Source organism: Peromyscus eremicus, chromosome 3 (genome assembly GCF_949786415.1).
Source record: "Peromyscus eremicus chromosome 3, PerEre_H2_v1, whole genome shotgun sequence".
Classification (NCBI taxonomy): Eukaryota; Metazoa; Chordata; class Mammalia; order Rodentia; family Cricetidae; genus Peromyscus; species Peromyscus eremicus.
Genome location: NC_081418.1, coordinates 15,938,780 through 15,959,878, shown reverse-complemented (window position 1 = coordinate 15,959,878; position 21,099 = coordinate 15,938,780). Strand labels below are relative to the sequence as shown.

At 39.8% G+C, this 21,099-nt stretch overlaps 1 long non-coding RNA gene across 1 annotated transcript; it reads left to right on the top strand.

Annotated features, from left to right (window-relative positions):
• The first annotated feature begins 4,723 nt into the window (after window positions 1-4,723).
• Window positions 4,724-20,788, top strand: LOC131905648 (uncharacterized). Its single transcript, XR_009378003.1, has 3 exons — window positions 4,724-4,839; window positions 19,439-19,517; window positions 20,335-20,788. It is a non-coding gene; the product is annotated as an uncharacterized LOC131905648 (long non-coding RNA).
• Window positions 20,789-21,099: the final 311 nt, after the last annotated feature.

Here is a 21,099-nt window from a genome sequence, read left to right as displayed (position 1 = left end):
GCCAATGGATTAATACATTGATGATAGCAGAACCCTCAGGACCCAACCTTTCCCACAGGCCCACCTATGAACACTACTTGTGGTGAAGACTAGGCTACTTTTGTCACCCTTTGGGAGATACTTCATATCCAAACCATAACAGATTAATATGACTGTACTAGATTTCTTTAATTGAACATGTACATGGTATATCAAGCCCCATCATTTAACTGTTAGTCTGTGTACTTATATTTAGAATACCTTCCCTGTACACAGTATGTAGTTGTGTACTCATTGTCATTGTTTTTCTGACAGTCTGGGAGAGTGGAGTCCGTAAATTAGAGGGAGAGTTCATTCACACTTGATCTAATTATTGGTGTCATTGGATTTGTCTACCATCTTATTTGTTTGTTCTTTGTACTCTCTACATTTTTGCCTCTTCTTTCCTGTTACATATTGAGGAAATAAATTTAATAAATTTATAAAAAGTAATAAATTAACTTTTAGTGTTGCATTTAGTTTTTCTTGCTGGCTTTTTATTTATTGTCCTCCATATTGCTTTTTAGCAATAAGTATATGTGCTTAGACTATCCTAGTCTATGATCAATTAATTTTCTACTCCTCATGGATAAAGTACAATTTCATTGATACACTGACCTTTTCTTGTGCTGTTGTTATCATATATTTTAACAATACATACATTAAAATTGTCTACAATAAACTATTCTCATTATTAATTCACTGACAAATAGCTTTTCAAATATGGTATTTTATAACTTTGCACATATGGTTGTGACCTGTATAATGATGTTTTGATTAATAACAGACCTCAAGCATGTACTGATCCTAGAAGATTACAACGGAACTGCAAAATTCATATCAACTGTATCAACCATAACATTGTAGTGCAATGCATTACTCATGAGATTATGATGGTGTTAGTGCAAACAAACTCATTGAGCTCTTAATTATATAAAAGTATAGTGTACACTATTATGTACAGTTCAGACTTGATAATAACAATGAATGACTTTATTACTCATTGAAATAGTAAGTACACCCTTTGTTGCTATTTTAAAGCTTATGTCTTCTGCTTAAATACTTTTATAGTTGGTTGTAGAATGCAGATCCTTTAGAATATCTTTAATATGAAAACACTGATCATAAGAATATCATAAGAACATAGCTCTGTCTGTGCTCTTTGTCCTAAAGCACAGTGTGGAGCTGGAGATGGTGTGCTCAATGGCCCTCACTCTGTAGGCCTAGACCAATGTGTGGTTTTGTGTGAATTGTTTTGCTTTTAAAAACAAAAAAAGTTTAGCCCAGAAAAGGGTTTATGGCTATATTACCCTGAATGTACTTGATATTGTCAGAATGGGGAAAAAATATTTAAAATACAAAAGAATCTTAGCAAGTAAGGATAAAAAGAAAGAAAATATTTTGAACAGCTATGAAATGTGTTTTTGTTTTAAGATATATGTTATTACAATAGGATCAAAAACGTGAAAAAGAAGAGAAAGTTTATAGTTTAAAAAGTTGTTACAAGCTATAGTTAGTTAATTTATTATTGAAGAAAGAAAAATATTTTCCTGCTCTCATTGTAGCTAAGGGCACAGTGTTCATAAAGTCCCCAGTGGTTTGCACTCCTGTTTGAGGCTTGACATCCACTCCACAGCTACTCACTGACTCACCTAGAAAAGCTTCCCGAACACATTAATGTAAGTGTCCTAAATAGGCATGCTACTTTAATCTTCTACCCATGTATCACTACGCTTTTTCTATGCTTAGCTATGATTAAATGTGTCAATACTTACCTGTGAGTTGCAATTGCTTATACATTTCAATACTGCACTAGGTTGTGGAAATTTGTAGCCTGGACGCAATAGATGATTCCCTAGGGCCTATGATGTAGTAAGTGATACTGGTGGACTAGTAAGCAGGAGCTGCGATGTTTCCCCTGTGCTACAACTGTGTGAAGAAAAGTTTCTCAGAACACATGCCTGTCATTACAGGAGACATGACCTCATTTACGAGTTCCACTGCTCCCCCTGCCTTCCTGGAGATCTGAATTTCTGGCCTGTATGTTCCTTCTTGGAGGAACTTTTAGTATTTAGTTGGCAGAAAGTTTTTAAAAATCAGATGTTTAGGATCCTTGGCATACTTTACATTATGTTCTGGTAGTACTAAGATTCTCACATTGATCTGAGGTGGCTTTCAGTTTCACTTGATATTAACTTCCAGAACTTATTGTTACCTTTGAGTTGCTGGGGCCTGAATACCCTATAGACACAATTTAATGGAGGGAAGGTTCCTGGTTTTAGGAGATTTCAGCCCCATTGGAGTGGAGAAGGCATGGTAGGGCAGCTCTGGCCATGGCAGGGGAAGCAGTCTCCTCAGAGTACAGGACTAGGAAGCAGACAGTGGGCTTCAGAAGTCTATCCCTAGGGACGCTCACCCACAGGCTCCACAGTCTTCCATATCTCTCTTTCTCTGAGCTGGAGAATAAGCATTTAAAATCAGAGCCTGTGGGGACGTTTCAGATTTGAACCATAACAATGTTTGTTTGGTTTTGATTTTAGCATCCTTCTATTGTGTTTTGGCTTCCATGTCCTTGGGGCTTCTTATTCCATTGCCTCTTGTGCTTAGCTATCTGCATTCTACCTCCTCAAATTCTTTTCATTTATGGTTGACTACCAGTAGTTTTTCTATGATGAGCCTAAATGTAGCTATCCACGTTTTCATCCTTTTGGGGTTTACTGAACAAGCTTGATCTATGGGCTGTGGGGTTTATTTTTTGATTTTTTAAAAAAATATATATTAAGCCATTATTAAAAATTCTCCTCTATTCTTTCCTCTATGAAAAATTGATTTACTTGTATGTAAGGTTGCTTAATCCTGACTCACATGTTACTGTGGCTGCTCATTTCTCCCTACGTCCTTCTCTGTATTTCAATTTGAATGATCTGTCTTTAAGCTCATTAACTTTTTATTCTGTTTTTTAAATTGTGTTTTTGCCAGGTCGAAGTGGTGCACGCCTTTAATACCAGCACTCAGGAAGCAGAGCCAGGCAAATCTCTGTGAGTTCGAGGCCAGTCTGGTCTATAGTGCAAGATCCAGGACAGGGACCAAAACTATACAGAAAAACCCCGTGTCAAAAAACAAAACAAACAAAAAATGTGTTTCAAGCTCATCTATCTGTTAATTTTTTAAAAGTTTCAGATAAGTTTCCTTTGGTTTCATTTCTGTCTTAAATCTCTTCTAAAGTTGTGTATGTTCATGTGTTCACATGCGTGTGCTACACACACACACACACACACACACACACACACACACACACACACGATACTTTCCTTTAGCATCTTTAACTTAAATGTGATAGCCATCATAAAATCCAAAACCATACTATCTCTAATAGCTTTTTCTTCCTACTTTGCATCTTCCTAGTTTTGTATGTCTAGCAATTTTTAATTGTATGCTGGGTGCTATATGTACATTGTAGAGAATGTAAAGATTGTAACATGTTATTGTACTCTGAAGAGTGTCACACTTCATCCAAGAAAACAATCAAGTGATTGAGAAATTGCCATCAGCTTCTAGAAGCTTGACTTCATGCTAAACTGGATCAATTTCATTTTCTCAGCTTCTGGGTAAGCATATTAATTTTTACATGCCCTTTATTCTTGAGGATTCTTTGGTATTTTGGTGGAAATTCCAAAGTGTTTACCAAAATCTTTTACCAATGACCCAGACTCCTAATTCTATAGCCCACGTGGTTCAGCATCTGCAAACTTCTCTCAACCTTTCAGCCTCCTAGAAGTCTGTCTTAGTGTTCCTATTACTGTGAAAAGACACTGTGACCACAGCAACTCTTATAAGGAAAACATTTAACTGTGGTGGCTGTCTTACAGTTCAGAGGTTTAGTCCATTATTGTCATGGTGGGAAGCAAGGCAGCATGCAGGCAGACATGGTACTGGAGAAGGAGCTGAGAGTTCTTACATTTTTGACTCACAGTCAATAGGAAATGGTCTGTCTCACTGGGTGGAGCTTGAGCATATATGAGACCTAAAAAGTCCCTGCCCTGCCTAGTGACACACTTAAACAAGGCCACATCTACTCCCACAAGGCCACACCTCCCATTAGTGCTCCTCCCTTTGGGGGTCGTTTTCTTTCAAAAGACCACAAGACCATTTCTCCTTAGGATCTTTGAAATCCTATTCATACATCTACTGTTCACAACTGAATTAAGCAGCTTCACCTTTTATTTTATCATTTTTTTTTCATTTATTTTGCATACCAACCACAGTTTTCCCTCCCTCCACTCTTCTCATTACCTCCCCCTACCTCCCATCCACTCCTCCTCTGTTCAAAAAAGGGCAGGCCTCCCATGGGAGTCAACAAAGCATAACATATCAAGTTGAGACAGGACCAAGGTCTTCCCCCTGCATCAAGGGTGGGCAAGTCATCCCATCATAGGGAATCAGTCCCAAAAAGCCAGCTCATTTGCCAGGAACAGACCTTGGTCCCACTGCTAAGGGCCACAAACAGACCAAGCTACACAACTGTCACCCACGGTTGCCTAGGTCAGTCCCATGCAGGCTCCATAGCTGTCAGTCCAAAGTCTGTGAGCTCCCACTAGCTCAGGTCAGCTGTCTCTGTGGGTTTCCCTGTCATGATCTTGACCCCACCCCCCACGCCACCCCCACCCCAGTCTCATAGAATCCTTCCTCCCTCTCTTCAACTGGACTCTCGGAGCTCGGCCCAGTGCTTGGCTGTGGATCTCTGCATCTGCTTCTATCAGTTACTGGATGAAGGCTCTCTGTTGACAATTAGGGTACTCACCAATCTGATTACAGGAGAAGGTCAGTTCAGGCACCCTCTCCACTATTGCTAGGAGTCTTAGCTGGGGCCATCCTTGTGGATTCCTGGGAGTTTCCCTGGCGCCAGGTTTCTCCTTAACCCCCAAAGGGCCCCCTCTATCAAGCTATCTCTTTTGTTACTCTTTCCCTCTGTCCAACCCCAACTTGACCAACCCATTCCCTCATGTTCCTTTCCCCCCATCCCCTCCCCTTAACACCTGTCCCCATCCCCAGATTACCCAAGAGATCTCATCTATTTCCCCTTCCAGGGAAATCCATGTGTCCCTCTTAGGGTCCTCCTTGCTACTTAGCTTCTCTGGGGCTGTGGATTGTAGCCTGGTTATCCTTTGCTTACATCTAATATCCACTTATGAGTGAGTACACACCGTGATTGTCTTTCTGGGTCTGGGTAACCTCACTCAGGATTTTTTTTCTAGTTCCATCCATTTGCCTACAAATTTCACAATGTCATTGTTTTTTTACTGCTGAGTAATATTCCATTGTGTAAATGTACCACATTTTCTTTATCCATTCTTCAGTTGGGGGGCATCTAGGTTGTTTCCAGGTTCTGGGTATTACAAATAATGCTGTTATGAGCATAGTTAAGCAAGTGTCCTTGTAGTGTGATTAAACATTCCTTGGGTATGTACCCAAGATTGGTATAGCTGCATCTTGAGGTAGACTGATTTCCAATTTTCTGAGAAACTGCCATACTGATTTTCAAAGTGGCTATACAAGTTTGCACTCCCACCAGCAGTGGAGGAGTGTTCCCCTTGATCCACATCCTCTCCAACATAAGCTGTCTTCAGTGTTTTTGATCTTAGCCATTCTGATAGGTGTAAGATGGTATCTCAGAGTTGCTTTGATTTACATTTCCCTGAGGCTAAGGATGTTGAGCAATTCCTTAAGTGTCTTTCAGCCATTTGAGATTCTTCTGTTGAAAATTCTCTGTTTAAATCTGTACTCCATTTTGTAAATTGGATTATTTGGTATTTTGATGTCTAGATTCTTGAGTTCTTTATATATTTTGGAGATTAGCCCTAAGTCAGATGTAGGGTTGGTGAAGATCTTTTCCCATTCTGTAGGCTGCCATTTTATCTTTTGACAATGTCCTTTGCCTTATAGAAGCTTTTCAGTTTCAGAGGGACCCATTTATTAATTGTCAATCTCAGTGTTTGTGCTGCTGGTGTTATATTTAGGAAGTTGTCTCCTGTGCCAATGCATTCAAGGTTACTTCCCACTTTCTCTTCTATCCTTTTCAGTGTAACTGGGTTAATGTTGAGGTCTTTGATCCACTTGGACTTGAGTTTTGTGCAAGGCAAGAGATAAGGGTCTATTTCCATTCTTCTACATGCAAAGCACCATTTGTTGAAGATGCTTTCTTTTTTCCAGTGTATAGTTTTGGCTTCTTTGTCACAACTCTGGTGTTCGTAGGTGTGTGGATTTATGTCAGGGTCTTCAATTCAATTCCATTGATCCACCTGTCTGTTTTATGCCAATACCATGTTGTTTTTATTACTATAGCTCTATAGTAGAGCTTGAAGTCAAGGATGGTGATACCTCCAGAAGTTCTTTTATTATACAGGACTTTTTTGGCTATCCTGGGTTTTTTTTCCATATGAAGTTGAGTATTGTTCTTTCAAGGTCTCTAAAAAATTGTGTTGGGATTTTGATGGGTATTGCACTGAATCTGTAGACTGCTTTTGGTAAGATTGCCATTTTTACTAGGTTAATTCTGCCAATCTAAGAGCATTGGAGAGTTTTCCATTTTCTGATATCGTCTTCAATTTCTTTCTTCAAAGACTTAAAGTTTTTGTCATACAGGTCTTTCATTTGTTTGGTTAGACTTACCCCAAGATATTTTATACTATTTGTGACTATTGTAAAGGGTGTTATTTCTCTGATTTCTTTCTCAGCCCATTTATCATTTGTATAAAGGAGGGCTACTGATTTTATTTTTTAGTTAATCTTGTATACAGCCACATTACTGAAGGTGTTTATCAGCTGTAGGAGTTCCCTGGTTGAATTTTTGGGTTCACTTATGTGGTGATACTTTATTTGTATGTTAATAAATAAAGTTTTCCTGGAGATCAGAGGTCATAGCCAGCCATAAACAGAAGTCAAGCAATGGTAGCACACACCCATAATCCAATCACATGGCAGGCACTGTCTCTGTGTTCAAGGACACAGGCAAGTGTGGTGAGGCACACCTTTAATTTCAGTACCAACCATAGAGAACTGGAGGTCTGATAGGCAGTGACAAGGAAGTGAGGTGGCTGGGTTAAGAGCCAATGAGAGGGCAGAACAGCAAGGCAATAAAGGCACAGGTTAGACAGGAAGAGGTTCTCTTGGGAAGCTATGGCAATGTGGTGAGCTAAGTTTAGTTAGTGGCTATCACTCTGATTTCTATGGCTTTCACCCCTGTATTTGGCTCTGTTTCTTATTTGATAAGACTGTTTAGAAATTCATCTACACACTTACATATATTATCATTTCATCTGTAAATAGTGAATGTTTGACTTCTTCATTTCCAATTTGTATCCCCTTGATTTCCTTTTGTTGCCTTATTGCTCTAGCTAGAGCTTCAAGGTCAATATTGAAAAGATATGTAGAGAGTGGGCAGCCTTGTCTTGTTCCTGATTTTAGTGAAGTCCCTTTGAGTTTCTCTCCATTTAATTTGTTGTTGGCTTGCTGAATATTGCTTTTATTATGTTTAAGTATGTATCTTGTATCCCTGATCTCTCTAGAACCTTTATCATGAAAGGGTGTTGGATTTTGTCAAAGACTTTTTTAGCACCTAACAAGATGTTCATGTTTTTTTTCTTTCAGTTTGTTTATATGGTGGATTACTTTGACAAATCTTCATATATTGAACCATCCCTGCATGTCTGGGATGAAGCTTATTTGATCATAGTGGATAATTTTTTTTATGTGTTCTTAGATTCGGTTTGCCAGTATTTTATTGAGACTTTTTGCATCAGTGTTCATGATGGAGATTAGTCTATAATTCTCTTTCTTTGTGGGATCTTTGTGTGATTTGAGTATCAGGGTAACTATGGCCTCATAAAAAGAATTTGCCAATATTCCTTCTATTTCTACTGTGTGGAACAATTTGAGGAGTATTGGTATTAGCTCTTCTTTGAAACTCTGCTAGAATTCTGCACTGAAACCATCTGGCCATGGGCTTTTTTTGGTTGGGAGACTTTTAGTGACTGTTTCTATCTACATAGGGGTTATAGGACTATTTAAATTGCTTATCTGGCCTTGATTTAATTTTGGTACATGGTACCTATCCAGAAAATTGTCCATTTCTTTTAGATTTTTCCAATTTTGTGGAGTACATATTTTTGAAGTATGACCTACTAATTCTCTGGATTTCCTAAGTGTCCGTTGTTATGTCTCCCTTTTCATTTCTAATTTTGTTAATTTGGTTATTCTCTCTCTACCTTTTGGTTAGTTTGGATAAGGGTATGTCTTGTAGATTTTCTCAAAGAACCAATTCTTTGTTTCATTAATTCTTTGTATTGTTCTCTTTGTTTTTATTTTATTGATTTCAACTCAGTTTGATTATTTCCTGTCATCTCCTCCTCCTGGGTGAGTTTGCTTCTTTTTGTTCTAGAGCTTTCAGGTGTGCTGTTAAACTGCTAGAGTTCTCCAAATTCTTCATATAGGCACTTAGTGCTATGAATGTTCCTCTTATCACTGCTTTCATAGTGCCCCATAAGTTTGGGTATGTTGTACACTCATTTTCATTGAATACTAGGAAGTCTTTAATTTCTTTCTTTATTTCTTCCTTGACCCAGTGGTGATTCAGTTGAGAGTTGTTCAGTTTCCATGAGTTTGTAGGTTTTCTGTAGTTTATGTTGTTGAACTCTAACTTTAACCCAAGGTGGTCTGATAAGATACAAGGTGCTGAGAAGAAGGTATATTCTTTGGTGTTTGGATGATATGTTCTGTAGATGCCTATTAACTCCATTAAGTCCATTTGAGTCATAATATCTGTTAGTTCCCTTGTTTCTCTGTTAGGTTTCTGTCTGGCAAACCTGTCTATTGGTGAAAGTGGGGTGTTGAAGTCTCCCACTCTTAGTGTGTGGGTTTTGATGTGTGATTTAAGCTTTGGTAATGTTTCTTTTACAAATGTGGGTTCCCTTGTATTTGGGACATAGATGTTCAGAACTGAGACTTCATCTTCGTGAATTTTTCCTGTGATGAATATGAAATGTCCTTCTCCATCTCTTTTGATTAATTTTAGCTTGAAGTCTATTTTGTTAGATATTAGGATAGCTACACTGGCTTTCTTCTTAGGTCCATTTGATTGAAAAATCTTTTCCCAACCCTTTACTCTGAGGTAATACTGTCTTTGATGTTGAGGTGTGTTTCTTGTATGCTGTAGAAGGATGGATCCTGTTTTCATATCCATTCTGTTAGCCTTTGTCTTCTTATTGTTGCATTGAGTCCATTGATATTAAGAGATGTTATCACCTTTTTGATAGCAAAATTATGTGGAGTCTTATCTACATAAGGAATATTTGCTTTAAAAAGAACTTGAATACATGGAATAGAGAATGAGCCTACAAATGTGGATAAGTGGTTAAGAAGTGGGGAGATTAAATGATGCAAAATGCCAGATGTGTAGGGTGAACAAGTTTAGATTATCATGTATAACATAAGAACTAAAGTTAATTAAATTGGTTTTTTTTTTGTACAATAGTCATGTGTTAAGTGGTCTTTAGCTGTTTTTGTCACTGAAATGTGTGTGAGACATGTGTGAGATGACAAGTATTCTAATTATCTCCTATAGTAAATATTGTTTGTATCTTACAGCATATTGTTATAAGTTTCAGGTATCCCCAAGGTGGTAGTTTGAATGATAATGGTTCCCATCGGCTCATGTATTTGAATGCTTGGTCCTCAGATGGTCGAACTATTTGGGAAGGCTTAAGATGTATGGCCTATTGGAGAAGGTGTGTTACTGGGAGTGAACTTTGAGATTTCAAAAACCCAGGCCATTCCCAGTGAGCTCCCTCTGCTTCCTGTTTGTGGATAAGGCGTAAGCTCTCAACTATCGCTCCAGCCCAATGCCTGCCTGTCTGCTGCCGTGCTCCCCACCACCGGGTCATGGGACTCACCAGTGATACTGTAAGCCTGCATTAATTCTATAAGTTGCCTTGGTCATAGTGCTTTGTCACATCACTAGAAAAAATACCCAGCATGCTGAAGACAATTTTAAGAGCCATGCCATATTGCCTGCCTGAGTTAAGTTTCTGTTGTCCAGTATTAAACCACTAACCAGAAACTTTTGACATGCCTGGACAAGTCCTGAGTTATTAGAAAATAACTTAACATTTCCTTATCTTTCTGCTACAGTGACCATTAGAAACAATGTTTTGTGGTTAGGTTGCTTGGTTGGGTTGCTTGGCAACTCAACAGTCCCCTGATCTTTTCCCAAAGAAAGTTTCCTGGTCTGCTTACTATAAAACCCACCTGAGAAAAATAAAATTTTGCAGCTTGATCAGAATACTGTCTTGCTGTCAATTCTTTGTGTCTCTTGTCCCTTCATTTGCCATTCCCCCTTCTAGGGTCTCTGCTGAAGATCCCGCTGGCCGGGACACCAGCAGTGATCTGAGATAGGACTATCTTTTAAAACAGAAGTCAATCAAGGATTTGAAAAAAAATTAATATACAGAATTCAGCACTCTCTATCAGTGCCATGATTCCATCTTTTCTGAGGAGTTTCCAGTCTTTTTGTCTATCCACCTAGTCTTTTGTATTCCTTCAGTTCAAACAGAGTGTGGGGTTTTGCTTGACTTCATAAACTCTGTGCCGCACAAAGACCTGGGATTCTCTTCTGAGAATAACTGTGTTCTTTCATAGGTCATGGGGCGCATACTCCCCTGTCTCTGCCTACTGCTGATAATTCTCCAGTCCCATCAACTGTTGTGTTTTGTTTTGAAGTTCTATCCAGCATCATTGTTATCTGTATGTGCACCACTCCAGTAAAATCTTTCCTTGTAGGAACTGGGACTCTCTGATAATGTACGTTTAACATCCATTATCCTGACTCCTCTAGATCAGCAGTTCTCAACCTGTGTGTTGTGACCCCTTTGGAGGTTGAAAGACCCTTTCACAGGGGTTACTTAAGACCGTCAGAAGATACTGATATTTACATTAAGATCCACAACAGTACCAAAAGTACAGTTATGAAGTAACAACTAAAATAATTTTATAGTTGGGGGTCACCACAACATGAGAAACTGTAGTAAAGGGTCACAGCATTAGGAAGGTTGAGAACCTCTGTTCTAGAGCATTTTTCATCAGGTGCCATTTTCTGCCACCCATTTAGATTTTGTTACCTACTGGTTTTTGAACCATCTTCATACACCCTGTTATTTTCAGACCTATGGCTTTGTACAACAAGCAACCAATACTATAGTTCACAGTTTCTCTTGTTATTATAGAGGAAATATATTTTAGACTAAAATTCAGAATCTGCATCTGAAGCAAAGTTGCAGAAAACCCAATACCAGTGTCTTTGCATACAACAGGCCCTTTTCAGGACCTAAACAGTTTCAATTATGAGTTTACATTTTTATTTCATCTCACAGAGCAGAATGGGAAGAACAGTGAGCCCAAATCTCCCATGACTCTTTGGAAGAGAGTAAACACCCTGTCTTTCCCACTGCGGAAGCAAGGCAACATGATGGCAGTTAGCAGATTTCTGGCTTCAGGCTGAGCCTGGGCCCAGTGGAGAAAAGACTCTCTCCAGAAACTGGAGTGTACACGACTCCGGACACGCTACTTCCTGTTGTCTCTTTCATAACTGTAGAGGAAGTGCCTCACAGGGGCAGGATTGGGAAGGTCATGCTGCTAGTCCTGGCTATTCTATGACTAGAGTGTCATCTGAAAAAAGACTGATCTGGGCTGAGGTAGGACGAGACTCTAGTAGAAGAGATGGCAGTTGATAGTCCATGAGCTGTGATCTAGGTCCCTTAACAGTATACACGTATGTCATCCTCCTCAAATCTTGTTTTCTCTGACCTGAAGAATGCAGAGAATATTTTACAAGGTTCTTTGGAGGGTGGAATTGAAGAATGGATGTGAAATCACTTTGAAAATTATTCAGCATTAAGTGTATAGTTTTTATTAGCAATGTCTTCCCCGTCCTAAAATCTATGTTGTAGGCTGGTAGAGGATAATCAGGCTGATTTTTTATGGAGGTGACTTGAGGGTATGATGGGCCCCTGCTATGGTGGGGATTTGTTTGACTATATCCCAGAAGTTCATGTGCTGGAAATGTGACTCCTGGTGCAATAATACAAGAGGTGGCAGATCTTTCAGAGGCAAGGCTCATGGAAAGACGCCATGTTTGAAGACACTAATACGGTGCTCATTGGACCAGGTTAGTGGAGTGGGTTGTTTTGAAGCAGAGCCACCCCCGATGTTCTCAGTCTTTTCTGAAATGCACCAATTTCCTTTTCTACTTCTCTATAGTGTCATGCTATAGCCCTGGGGATCCCTCACCAGACTCCAGAACCATGTTTGGATTTTCCAGTCTCCAGAATCATGAGTCAAATAAAACTCATTTCTTTGTAAAATATCCAACTTCAGGTGTTTTGTTACTGAAACAAAAACTGAATTAAGCACCCATCTTGGATAAGCAAGGATATCAGTGCCTTGATGAACGACACCGGTTCATTTGGATAATGGACTTTCAGTTAGACTGGGCAATAGCTCATTTGTACCATTTCTGTAATGTCGGGTTCAGTTTTCTCCAAGAGTTATGTAAATTCTGTTGCATCCAGGTCACTCTCTCTGCCTCTGCAGTCTGACCTTCTGCTGACTTGAGGGAAAACACAACCAGTGTTCTGGTTCTGAAGTTTCTCAGTTATTTCCAGCACATTTTTGCTCCTTGTGGAATTGTTGCAGAAAATCCATGACTAAGTGCCCCACAGCCACAGAACTCTCCCAGTGAAAAACACTAGTTGCACCCACACACAGCATAAAGGGTCTATGGAAGATTCTATCAGTCCATGGCTGTTTAAATACTGGTCTGGCTGTTGGTAGTCTTTTCTAAAACACTATTTAAAATAAACTTGGTTCATCCTCCTCCCATGCAGGTTGGTTTTGGCCAATTTTTCTGTCTTTTGTATTGAATTGTGTCTATTGGATAGAAAACCAAATTGTGGGGAAAACTACCTGCTATACATTGTAGCTACTACAGTGATTAATTGAACTAGTCGGCTTGGACCGTTTTTGTTTCCAAGGTAAAATAAATCAATCATTATCTGTCAAGATTTACATGTATTTAGTTCTTGCCTTTTTAATATATATATTTTGTTTTCCTTTTTAGAGGAAACTAGAGTTTTAGTTTCTTTCCTCCCTATTTTCAACTGTCTTCTCTTACTGTTGGTCTGAGAGAGATGACCCTAAGAGAAGGACGCCATCCTTCTAAGAATTGGGGCCCTGAACATGTCCTGTCGAGTAGAGAGACAGGGAGCAGGGGTGTAATTGGCTGTCAGAATGGCTTTACAGACACAATCCCTTGTGCATCTTAAGGATGCGTGAGCAATCAAAGTGGACAAGAGAATTCTGAATTTTGTTTAAATTGTGGTTGCTGCACAGTATTCACTGAAACTCTGGCTCCACTCCTTAGATGCGTGTGACCTCAGGAAGGTCCCAAAGGGCCCCAAGCCTTTTTTACCTACTTATTAGAGAGTGGGGCTAGTCTCAGTCATGCTGTAGAGTCAGTTCTTTCATGTGAAATGGGAACCCATAAGAACTATCTGACACGGGTCTGTCAAAGTGAACTGCAGAGAAAATATCATTTAGATAATCAATGAAAGGGAAGTGCCTGCTCTTTGTTAGACTGCCAAGACAGACTGAAGTTTGCTTTTGGGGGATGGAGTATATTCATCTTGGTTGACGTTTTAAAATTTTAGCATACATTTCTATTTAAAATGCACAATGACTCTACATAAGAGCAGTACAAATTTTAGCAGTGATGTCAATAGGATGTGGGAAATGGAAACCCTAGCAATTACAGGAGAGTCATGACCTAAACAGTAATGTACTTTCCATGTCGCTTGTGAGAGATTAGCATATGACCAAGACCACTGTGCGTTTTCTTGCTTTGAAACGGGACTTTTCCAAAGGCAGGTCTGAGAAACACGGGCATCTCCTGTAGTGATTTTCACTGAGTTCTTCTCATGGGCATTTTCCTTTAAGTTTTTCCTCTACTTCTTCCTTCCTATCTTCTATCATCTGGCTTTGTTTGTTTGTTTGTTTGTTTGCTTGCTTGCTTTGAGGTGCTGGGAGAATGGATCTACAGGCTTTGTGTTCTTTGGGCAAATGATCTACCACTGAGTTAGCCCCCTAGTCCTCTGCATCTAGCTCTTCTCAGATGAACATGCCTCCAAAGGAAGCTAATCCTCATCTCCCTCCACAACCTCAACAATAAATAACCTTTATAATTGCAGTTACCACATCATCTTAATGAATGCAAATTTGAAGCCACACAAAAAGCTTTTATAGGTACTGTTTTGTGGTCATTGAGTTCTAAATATTTCATAAGTTCCATTATCACTTATTCTCTGATTCATAAATATTAATAAGATTATTTTAGGTTCTGAACATAAGGCGTTTGCCTGGCTCTTTGGTTGTTGTCTGTGTCTGATATTGTACTGTGGAAGGAGAAGGAAGTCTATTCTCCATTCTTTGCTGTTCAGATTACTACCATAATGTGCTTGAAAGGAATAAATTCTCTATTTGAATAATATGGGCTTCCTTACAGATTTGCTTTAATCTGAACTAATTGTGTTAGTCAAAATACCAATTTTTTTCAGTATTTACTCCTTGATCTGTTTCTAAATGGAGAATAGAGAAATGCCTTCCATAAATTCTCTCGGCTCCACTCACTGACCACATCAGGAGCCTGAAATGGTGAAGACATTCCGATTTAGGCTAGTGCCTCTGACAGCCACCCCTCAGCATTCCCTCGTGGCTGTCTTACTCCCTGGACTTCCTCCACGCTCTCCATCTCCAAACTTCACCGTGTTGCTCTTCTCTCCCACAGCAGTGTGAAGATGGGTTTCATATCTGAATCTAAGGATCTCCACCCTGAGCAAGTCAATCTGCTCACATTTACTAAGATTACTGCTATATTGTCTCACTTTTTTCTACTTCTGTTCATTATTGGGGTGATACAGTATTCTTCAGTCCTTTCTTTCCTGTGTGTGTTTTCCCCTTACTCACTTTTAAGCTTTTAAACAATTCCTGTTTAAAGTCCAGAGTGAAGCAGGTCTCCGTCTTCATCCTAAATATTATATGATGAACTTGTACTTTCTAATTTCAGTTTCTCATCCTCTCTGTGACCATGCTAATGTCCTCTAGGATTTTAATTTTACATTTGGAAATCCCTTAGTTGTCTTTTTAAAAAAATGCTTCTTAGATTAACAAACGTGTTTATAAATTTTTGGGCTCATGTTTCCTTCTTGATCTCCATTTCTTTGGGATTAAAATGATCATTTCCTGAAGCATGTCTGTGTCTTAGTTAGAGTCCCACCACTGTGAAACTATGATCAAGGAAAGCTATAGACGAAAGCATTAAATCTGGAACTTGCTAGAGATCCAGAGGGTTAGAGTTAGTGGCAATCATGGCAGAGCATGGCAGCAGGCAGACAAGCACAAGGCTGGAGCAGTACCTGAGAGAATACATCCCTAGGCACCAGCAGGAAACAAAGAGAACTAACCGGAAATGGAACAGACTTTAAAATCTAAAAGCCCACCTCCAGTGACACACCTCCTCCAATAAGACCATAATTCCTAACCTTCCCAAATAGTTCAACAACTGTGGACCAAATCATTAAATCTGTGTGTCTATGAGGGCCGTTTTCATTCAAATCACCACAATCTTTAATGAGTTCCTTTGGTAAGGACTTAAATTTGATGGTGAACTGTTTCAATCTTTATTTCTCTGAACATGCCTCTTATTTTACATTTTAATAATCAAGCACAGCACATTATTCTACATTTTTGAAGATATTATTCTTTCAGGCATCTTATTGCTATATTTAATTCGGCATTTTCTATCTCGGTAACTGCATGTTATTGAATCCATGGTCATATTCCTTTACGCAGCACATCCCTATAGCAGTATGCTTTTTTAAAGAGTGTTTTTGACAGACTCCCGTGAGAATCTTATAGCAGAGGTCAACCCACCATCCAGGCATGTGAGATCAGAAGAACCAGAAACCCCTTGAAGTCTGTCTGTGAATCTGGTTAAGAACTTTTGCCTAAAATTACTCTAAAATGGTAAAAATCAACTTAATCAATGAATGAGTTTAAATTTGGGTAGGTGAGGCAGTAAATAGATCTAGAGGCATGATAGCAAAGTCACATGACCTCCTGCCTGGCATTCCTCAATGTGACTGAGGAGGACTTTCCTAATCTGCTAATGCAGATGTAACTCAATTGGGAAAACAGCGAGTTACTTCTTAGAGGTATATTTATATTTAAAGAGACTGTATGACTGTTAATAATAGTTTTATCAAGAAGCCAAAAAGGTAACCATTGTTCGTCTTTCAAGAATTCTAAACATATTCCTTCCTCCCTCCCTCCCTCCTTCCCTCCCTCCCTCCTTCCTCTCTTTCCCTCCTTCTCCACCCACCCCACTGCTCCTGTCCATCTTAGGAGGGCCAAGCCATGAAGAAATCTGTGTGATTTTTCTCTTCTCTGGTTTACCTCCCCACCCACCATTTCCCTTCATCTTGGTGTGGCTGCTCTACGCCAGTGCCGAAGAGTATGGTGCCCTTAGAAACAGAAATTCATTCCTCACAGTTCTGGAGGCTGGAAAAGCAAGGCCAGGGAACAAGTGTGATCCGGTTCTGGGGAGGACCTGCTTTCTGACTTGCAGATACTGTCTTCCCACTATGCCTGCACATAGTGAAAAGGCAAGAGAGGTCTTCTCTGAGATCTCTTTTAAGGACACTAATCCCATTCATAAAGACTGCTGCTCTCTTGACCCACTCACCTAACTGAAGTCCTATCCCCAATACCATCACACTGGATATTAAGATTTTTTCATGTTATTTAGTTAGTTAGTTAGTGTATGGAGTGAGGGTGCTCACGCATGATACACATGTGGAGGTCAGAGGACAACGTGTGCGTTTGGTTCTCTCCTTCTACCATGTGTGTTCTGGAGACTGAACTTGGGTTGTCCTACTTGCTAGCGTGCCCTTTGACCTGTTGAGGCATCTCACCAGCCCGGGGGTTAGGACTGCAGTGTATGGAATTTAGGGAACACAGCTTGTAGCTTATGACACTTCAGTCTCAGATGCACCCTACATCAGAGTTAGGTATTTGTCGTACTCTAGCAAAGGCAGCTATGTATTAAGAAAAGAGGCAACCCCAAGCCTCCAGAGTGGTCTTTCAGACCCAGGCAGCACTTCAGCATGCTCCAAGTAGACTGGGGAGAAAAGGGAGTGTGCGGTTGGGTGTTCTCTAGTGTGCGTGCTGTGTACCAGAATACCTCGAATGTGATTCCTCCTCTGTGCTACCTTCTCAGATGACCCTTTCTTCACTAGGCCTTGGCTTTGGAGTCCTTTCCTTTAGAGCAACTGTTCCTGCCTTTCTTACCTTGCATTGCCCTTTAGGTTTAGCATGCATCAGTTAGAATGCTTCACAATTCTATCCCCATTCATCCAGTGCTGAAGGGAGTACAAATTAGTACAACCTTTCAGGAGAAGTGTTTGACAGTATCTAATAAAGTGGAACACACACACACACACACACACACACACACACACACACACACACCACTCTCAGGCATAGACATATGTTCACTAAGAGACACAAACATCATTATCCGTAATATTGTTAAACCAGAAATTACTCAAAAACCTCTCAATAGTAAAATGATAGGCAATATATGATTCACTTGTACAATGGGATATCATATTACTAGTGATAGTGAGCAAATTGCCAAAGAGTGAAACTTAGAAACATGATCAAAGACAGCAGAGACACGAGAAACCACGCACTCTGTGATCACATTCAAACTCAGTACAACACAAGCCAAGTGCGTCTCCAGCTAGAAATGACGATAGCATCTCTCTTTGGAGGGAGTAGGAGCTGGAGGGGAGACAAGGCAGGATTTTGAGGTTCTGATAATATTCTATTTCTTACTCCACTTATTCCCCGAGGGAGTTCAGTTTGTGAACTGTCCAATTACATGCTTATTTCTCTGTATGTACATTATACAGATAACAGAGTCAAAATTTATCTCTACCCTAACTTAATCTAAATATAACCACCTAAGGACTTACATATGCCATACAAATGTACATAGATTTAAAGATTATAATCCATTGCCTTAAAAAAAATATCAGAGTAAGTCACTGCTCTTATCTACCAGCTGGGACCAGAGTTGTGTCTTTAACTCTTTCATTTCATGGGATATTATGTTAATTCCCTCCACCAAACTACACCAAGATCAGTAAAGGAATTATGTAAATACAGTAGCTAGCCCTGATGAAACAGCAATTATATATCTTAGCAGCTGTGTGCTTCTGTTCATGTTAGATAATTAGCCAGAAAATTGTTTGTATAATTATTTTATGGAGCATTTGGTGATTTAACCATTTACCTCTGAAGGCTTATCCAAAAGTCATTAAACCGTTTAAAGTGGCAGACATCAAACTCGACGCTGTTTCAGCAGACTTAACACAACCCAAATGGCCTCGGAATTCCACAGCTCTCTTGTGTGCGACCAATCATTGCAGTTGGCAGGTCAGAACTGGCTTTCGCTTTGTAAACTTTGATTATTTTTCTCTCTAAAGGACACGTATGTCAACTCTTTTAAAATGATATACAACTGAAATGGATTCTTGGGCTTGCCACTGCTCTTTCTGATTAGCTGAGCACACACTCAAACCACTGCTGTGGTGATTAAATCCATGTGCTGTGTTCCATGCTTGAGATAGAACATACTGAGAAAGAGACAGAGAGAGACGTTACGGAGGGCCGTGGACAATAAGGGAAAACTGGCCTTGGAAATTGACTTGAATATTATTTTGTATCCAATACAATCACACTTGTTAGCATTTGAGGGGTCTCTCTAAACACTCTGAGTGCCATAACAATGTATTTGATGACATGAAGTTTCAGTCATGTTGTCCACAATGTGGGGAGGGGGATGCAATGTATAGACCTAGCCAAAGAACTCAAGTTCTGTGAACCTTGCGAGATTTGGGGGCAAGTGATCTGTGGGGGCTCTTAGTTGATAATAGCATGGGGCCTGGGCTGTGAGTACTTGCGTTCAAGTTCTAACTAGGCCCCTGTCAGAATTTGCTGCTGAAATAGGAAAGTTGAAAGCAATGAGCAATGTTTGGAGCCAAGACAAGAAACACTGCATGTACCCCTGGCCTCTACTCTGCCTTCAGAGCTCCATGACCTTCGGGCTTGTTATCACGGAACTTCTCTGTGCTTCTGGTTAATTTTAATCAGACTTGTCTCTTCAGATGGTGAGAATTTGCCTTCTGTTTGTATTGCTGTAGCAAACTACCTTGCACTGGGTAACTTGAAATAACAGAAACTTCTTTCTTAGAGTTCTAGAAATGGAAAGATCCAATACCAAAGCCCACCCTCCATGTCTGATGAGGGTCTTCTTGCTGAGTCCTCTGGAGGTAAGAGAGATGGTAGGAATGGATTGCCTTCCAGAAGCCCTTGTCTATGGCAATAATCTCTCCTCCTTTAATCCCATTCTAAAGGTTCTGCACCCCCACACTATCACACTGCTGAGTATATTTTAGTATATTCAGTTTGGGAATCCATTATGACTAGAAGAGTATTAGATTAATTTTGTAAATATGAGAAGCACTTAGGACTGCCTGGCCCAGAAAGGCACTTTATAGATACTGCTATTTTTTTCATTTAACTGTTGTTTGGGAGGATAAAATAGAATTGTGTGTCTAAACGTGTGATTTAAATTGTAAATTATTGAAAAACTGATGCACAACATCCTACAATTTCCTAAGAACAACCCATTCACGATTCTCCAGGGAAAAGACAGGAGAAATTCAAAAATCAAATTTACCAAGAACAATGTAAGGTTGGTGCCCCCAAGGGAAGAAAACCCAACTGTCATCAATTAATTAAGTCTTTACAGAGAGACCATTGTAGGCACAGCTCAGCTGGAAGATAGTGAATGAATAGTTAAGCCCAGGAAAAGAACAAAAGATGGGCAGCTATTGCTCAAGAAACACATGGAGCCATTTTTTGAAACCTCCCTTGAGAGTCACTGCTAATGGAGCTGGGCTTCTTTTTAGCGATGAAAATATAAAATTGATTGTGATGGTGGTTACATAAATTCAAATACATTAATTCTGTCGAATTGTATATTTTTAACTGGATGAACAGCACTGCATGTGAAATATAACTCATTGAAGTTGTATTTTTAACTGTCCTCCTGCTTCAATTCATATTCCATATTTCTCTTTAAAGATTCATAAGTAAGAGAGGAAAAGAGAATGCAGTTGGCATCTCTGGAGTAGAGTGTGGCTGCTGCTCCTCAGGCTGAAGTCAATGGCTCCAGGGCGACTTTTTGGAGATTATTGGGGCCTGCAGGGCTATCTGAAACCCCCATGGGACCCTGGACAAACAGGAAAAGAAAGACAGTTTCTTCCTCTTGTCATTGGTTTATAAAGAAAAACAGAAGAGCTGGAGAATCGGTATCCTGCCTGAAGTGTGTGTCCCACCCCTGTGGTCAGATCCTGCGGGACTTTCTCACAGGAGGCAGCTCGGGATGTGGGGGGCAGGGAGGTTGGTCATGGAGCTGTGGTGTGCAGATGCCCAAAGGAGCAAGGATTGCTCCTGCAGAGGGGAGTCTCGCCCACCCATGGCACACCTTTTCCCAAGTTGTCTGCGTTGCCACAGGGTCTCAGAGGCAGAGGCTGAGCTCCTGTGCACTGATGGGAGAGGAGGGGCAGGAGCTCTCAACCTATGAGAGAAAATATGTAATATTTTATCTATGTTCTTTCCTACCTTCTCTTGGTTTCTCCCTTTCCCATTTAGTCTTCTCCTCATCATAGTCCATAGTCTTCCTTTTACACATATAAGCACACATATATGTATTTATATACATTCTACATATGAGAGAAAAAGTAATTGGGGGTGGTGGTGAGTCTTGTTTATTTCACTTAACATGATGAACTCTAATTCCATCCATTTTCCTACAAGTGACATCACTTTATTCTTTTTATGACTAAA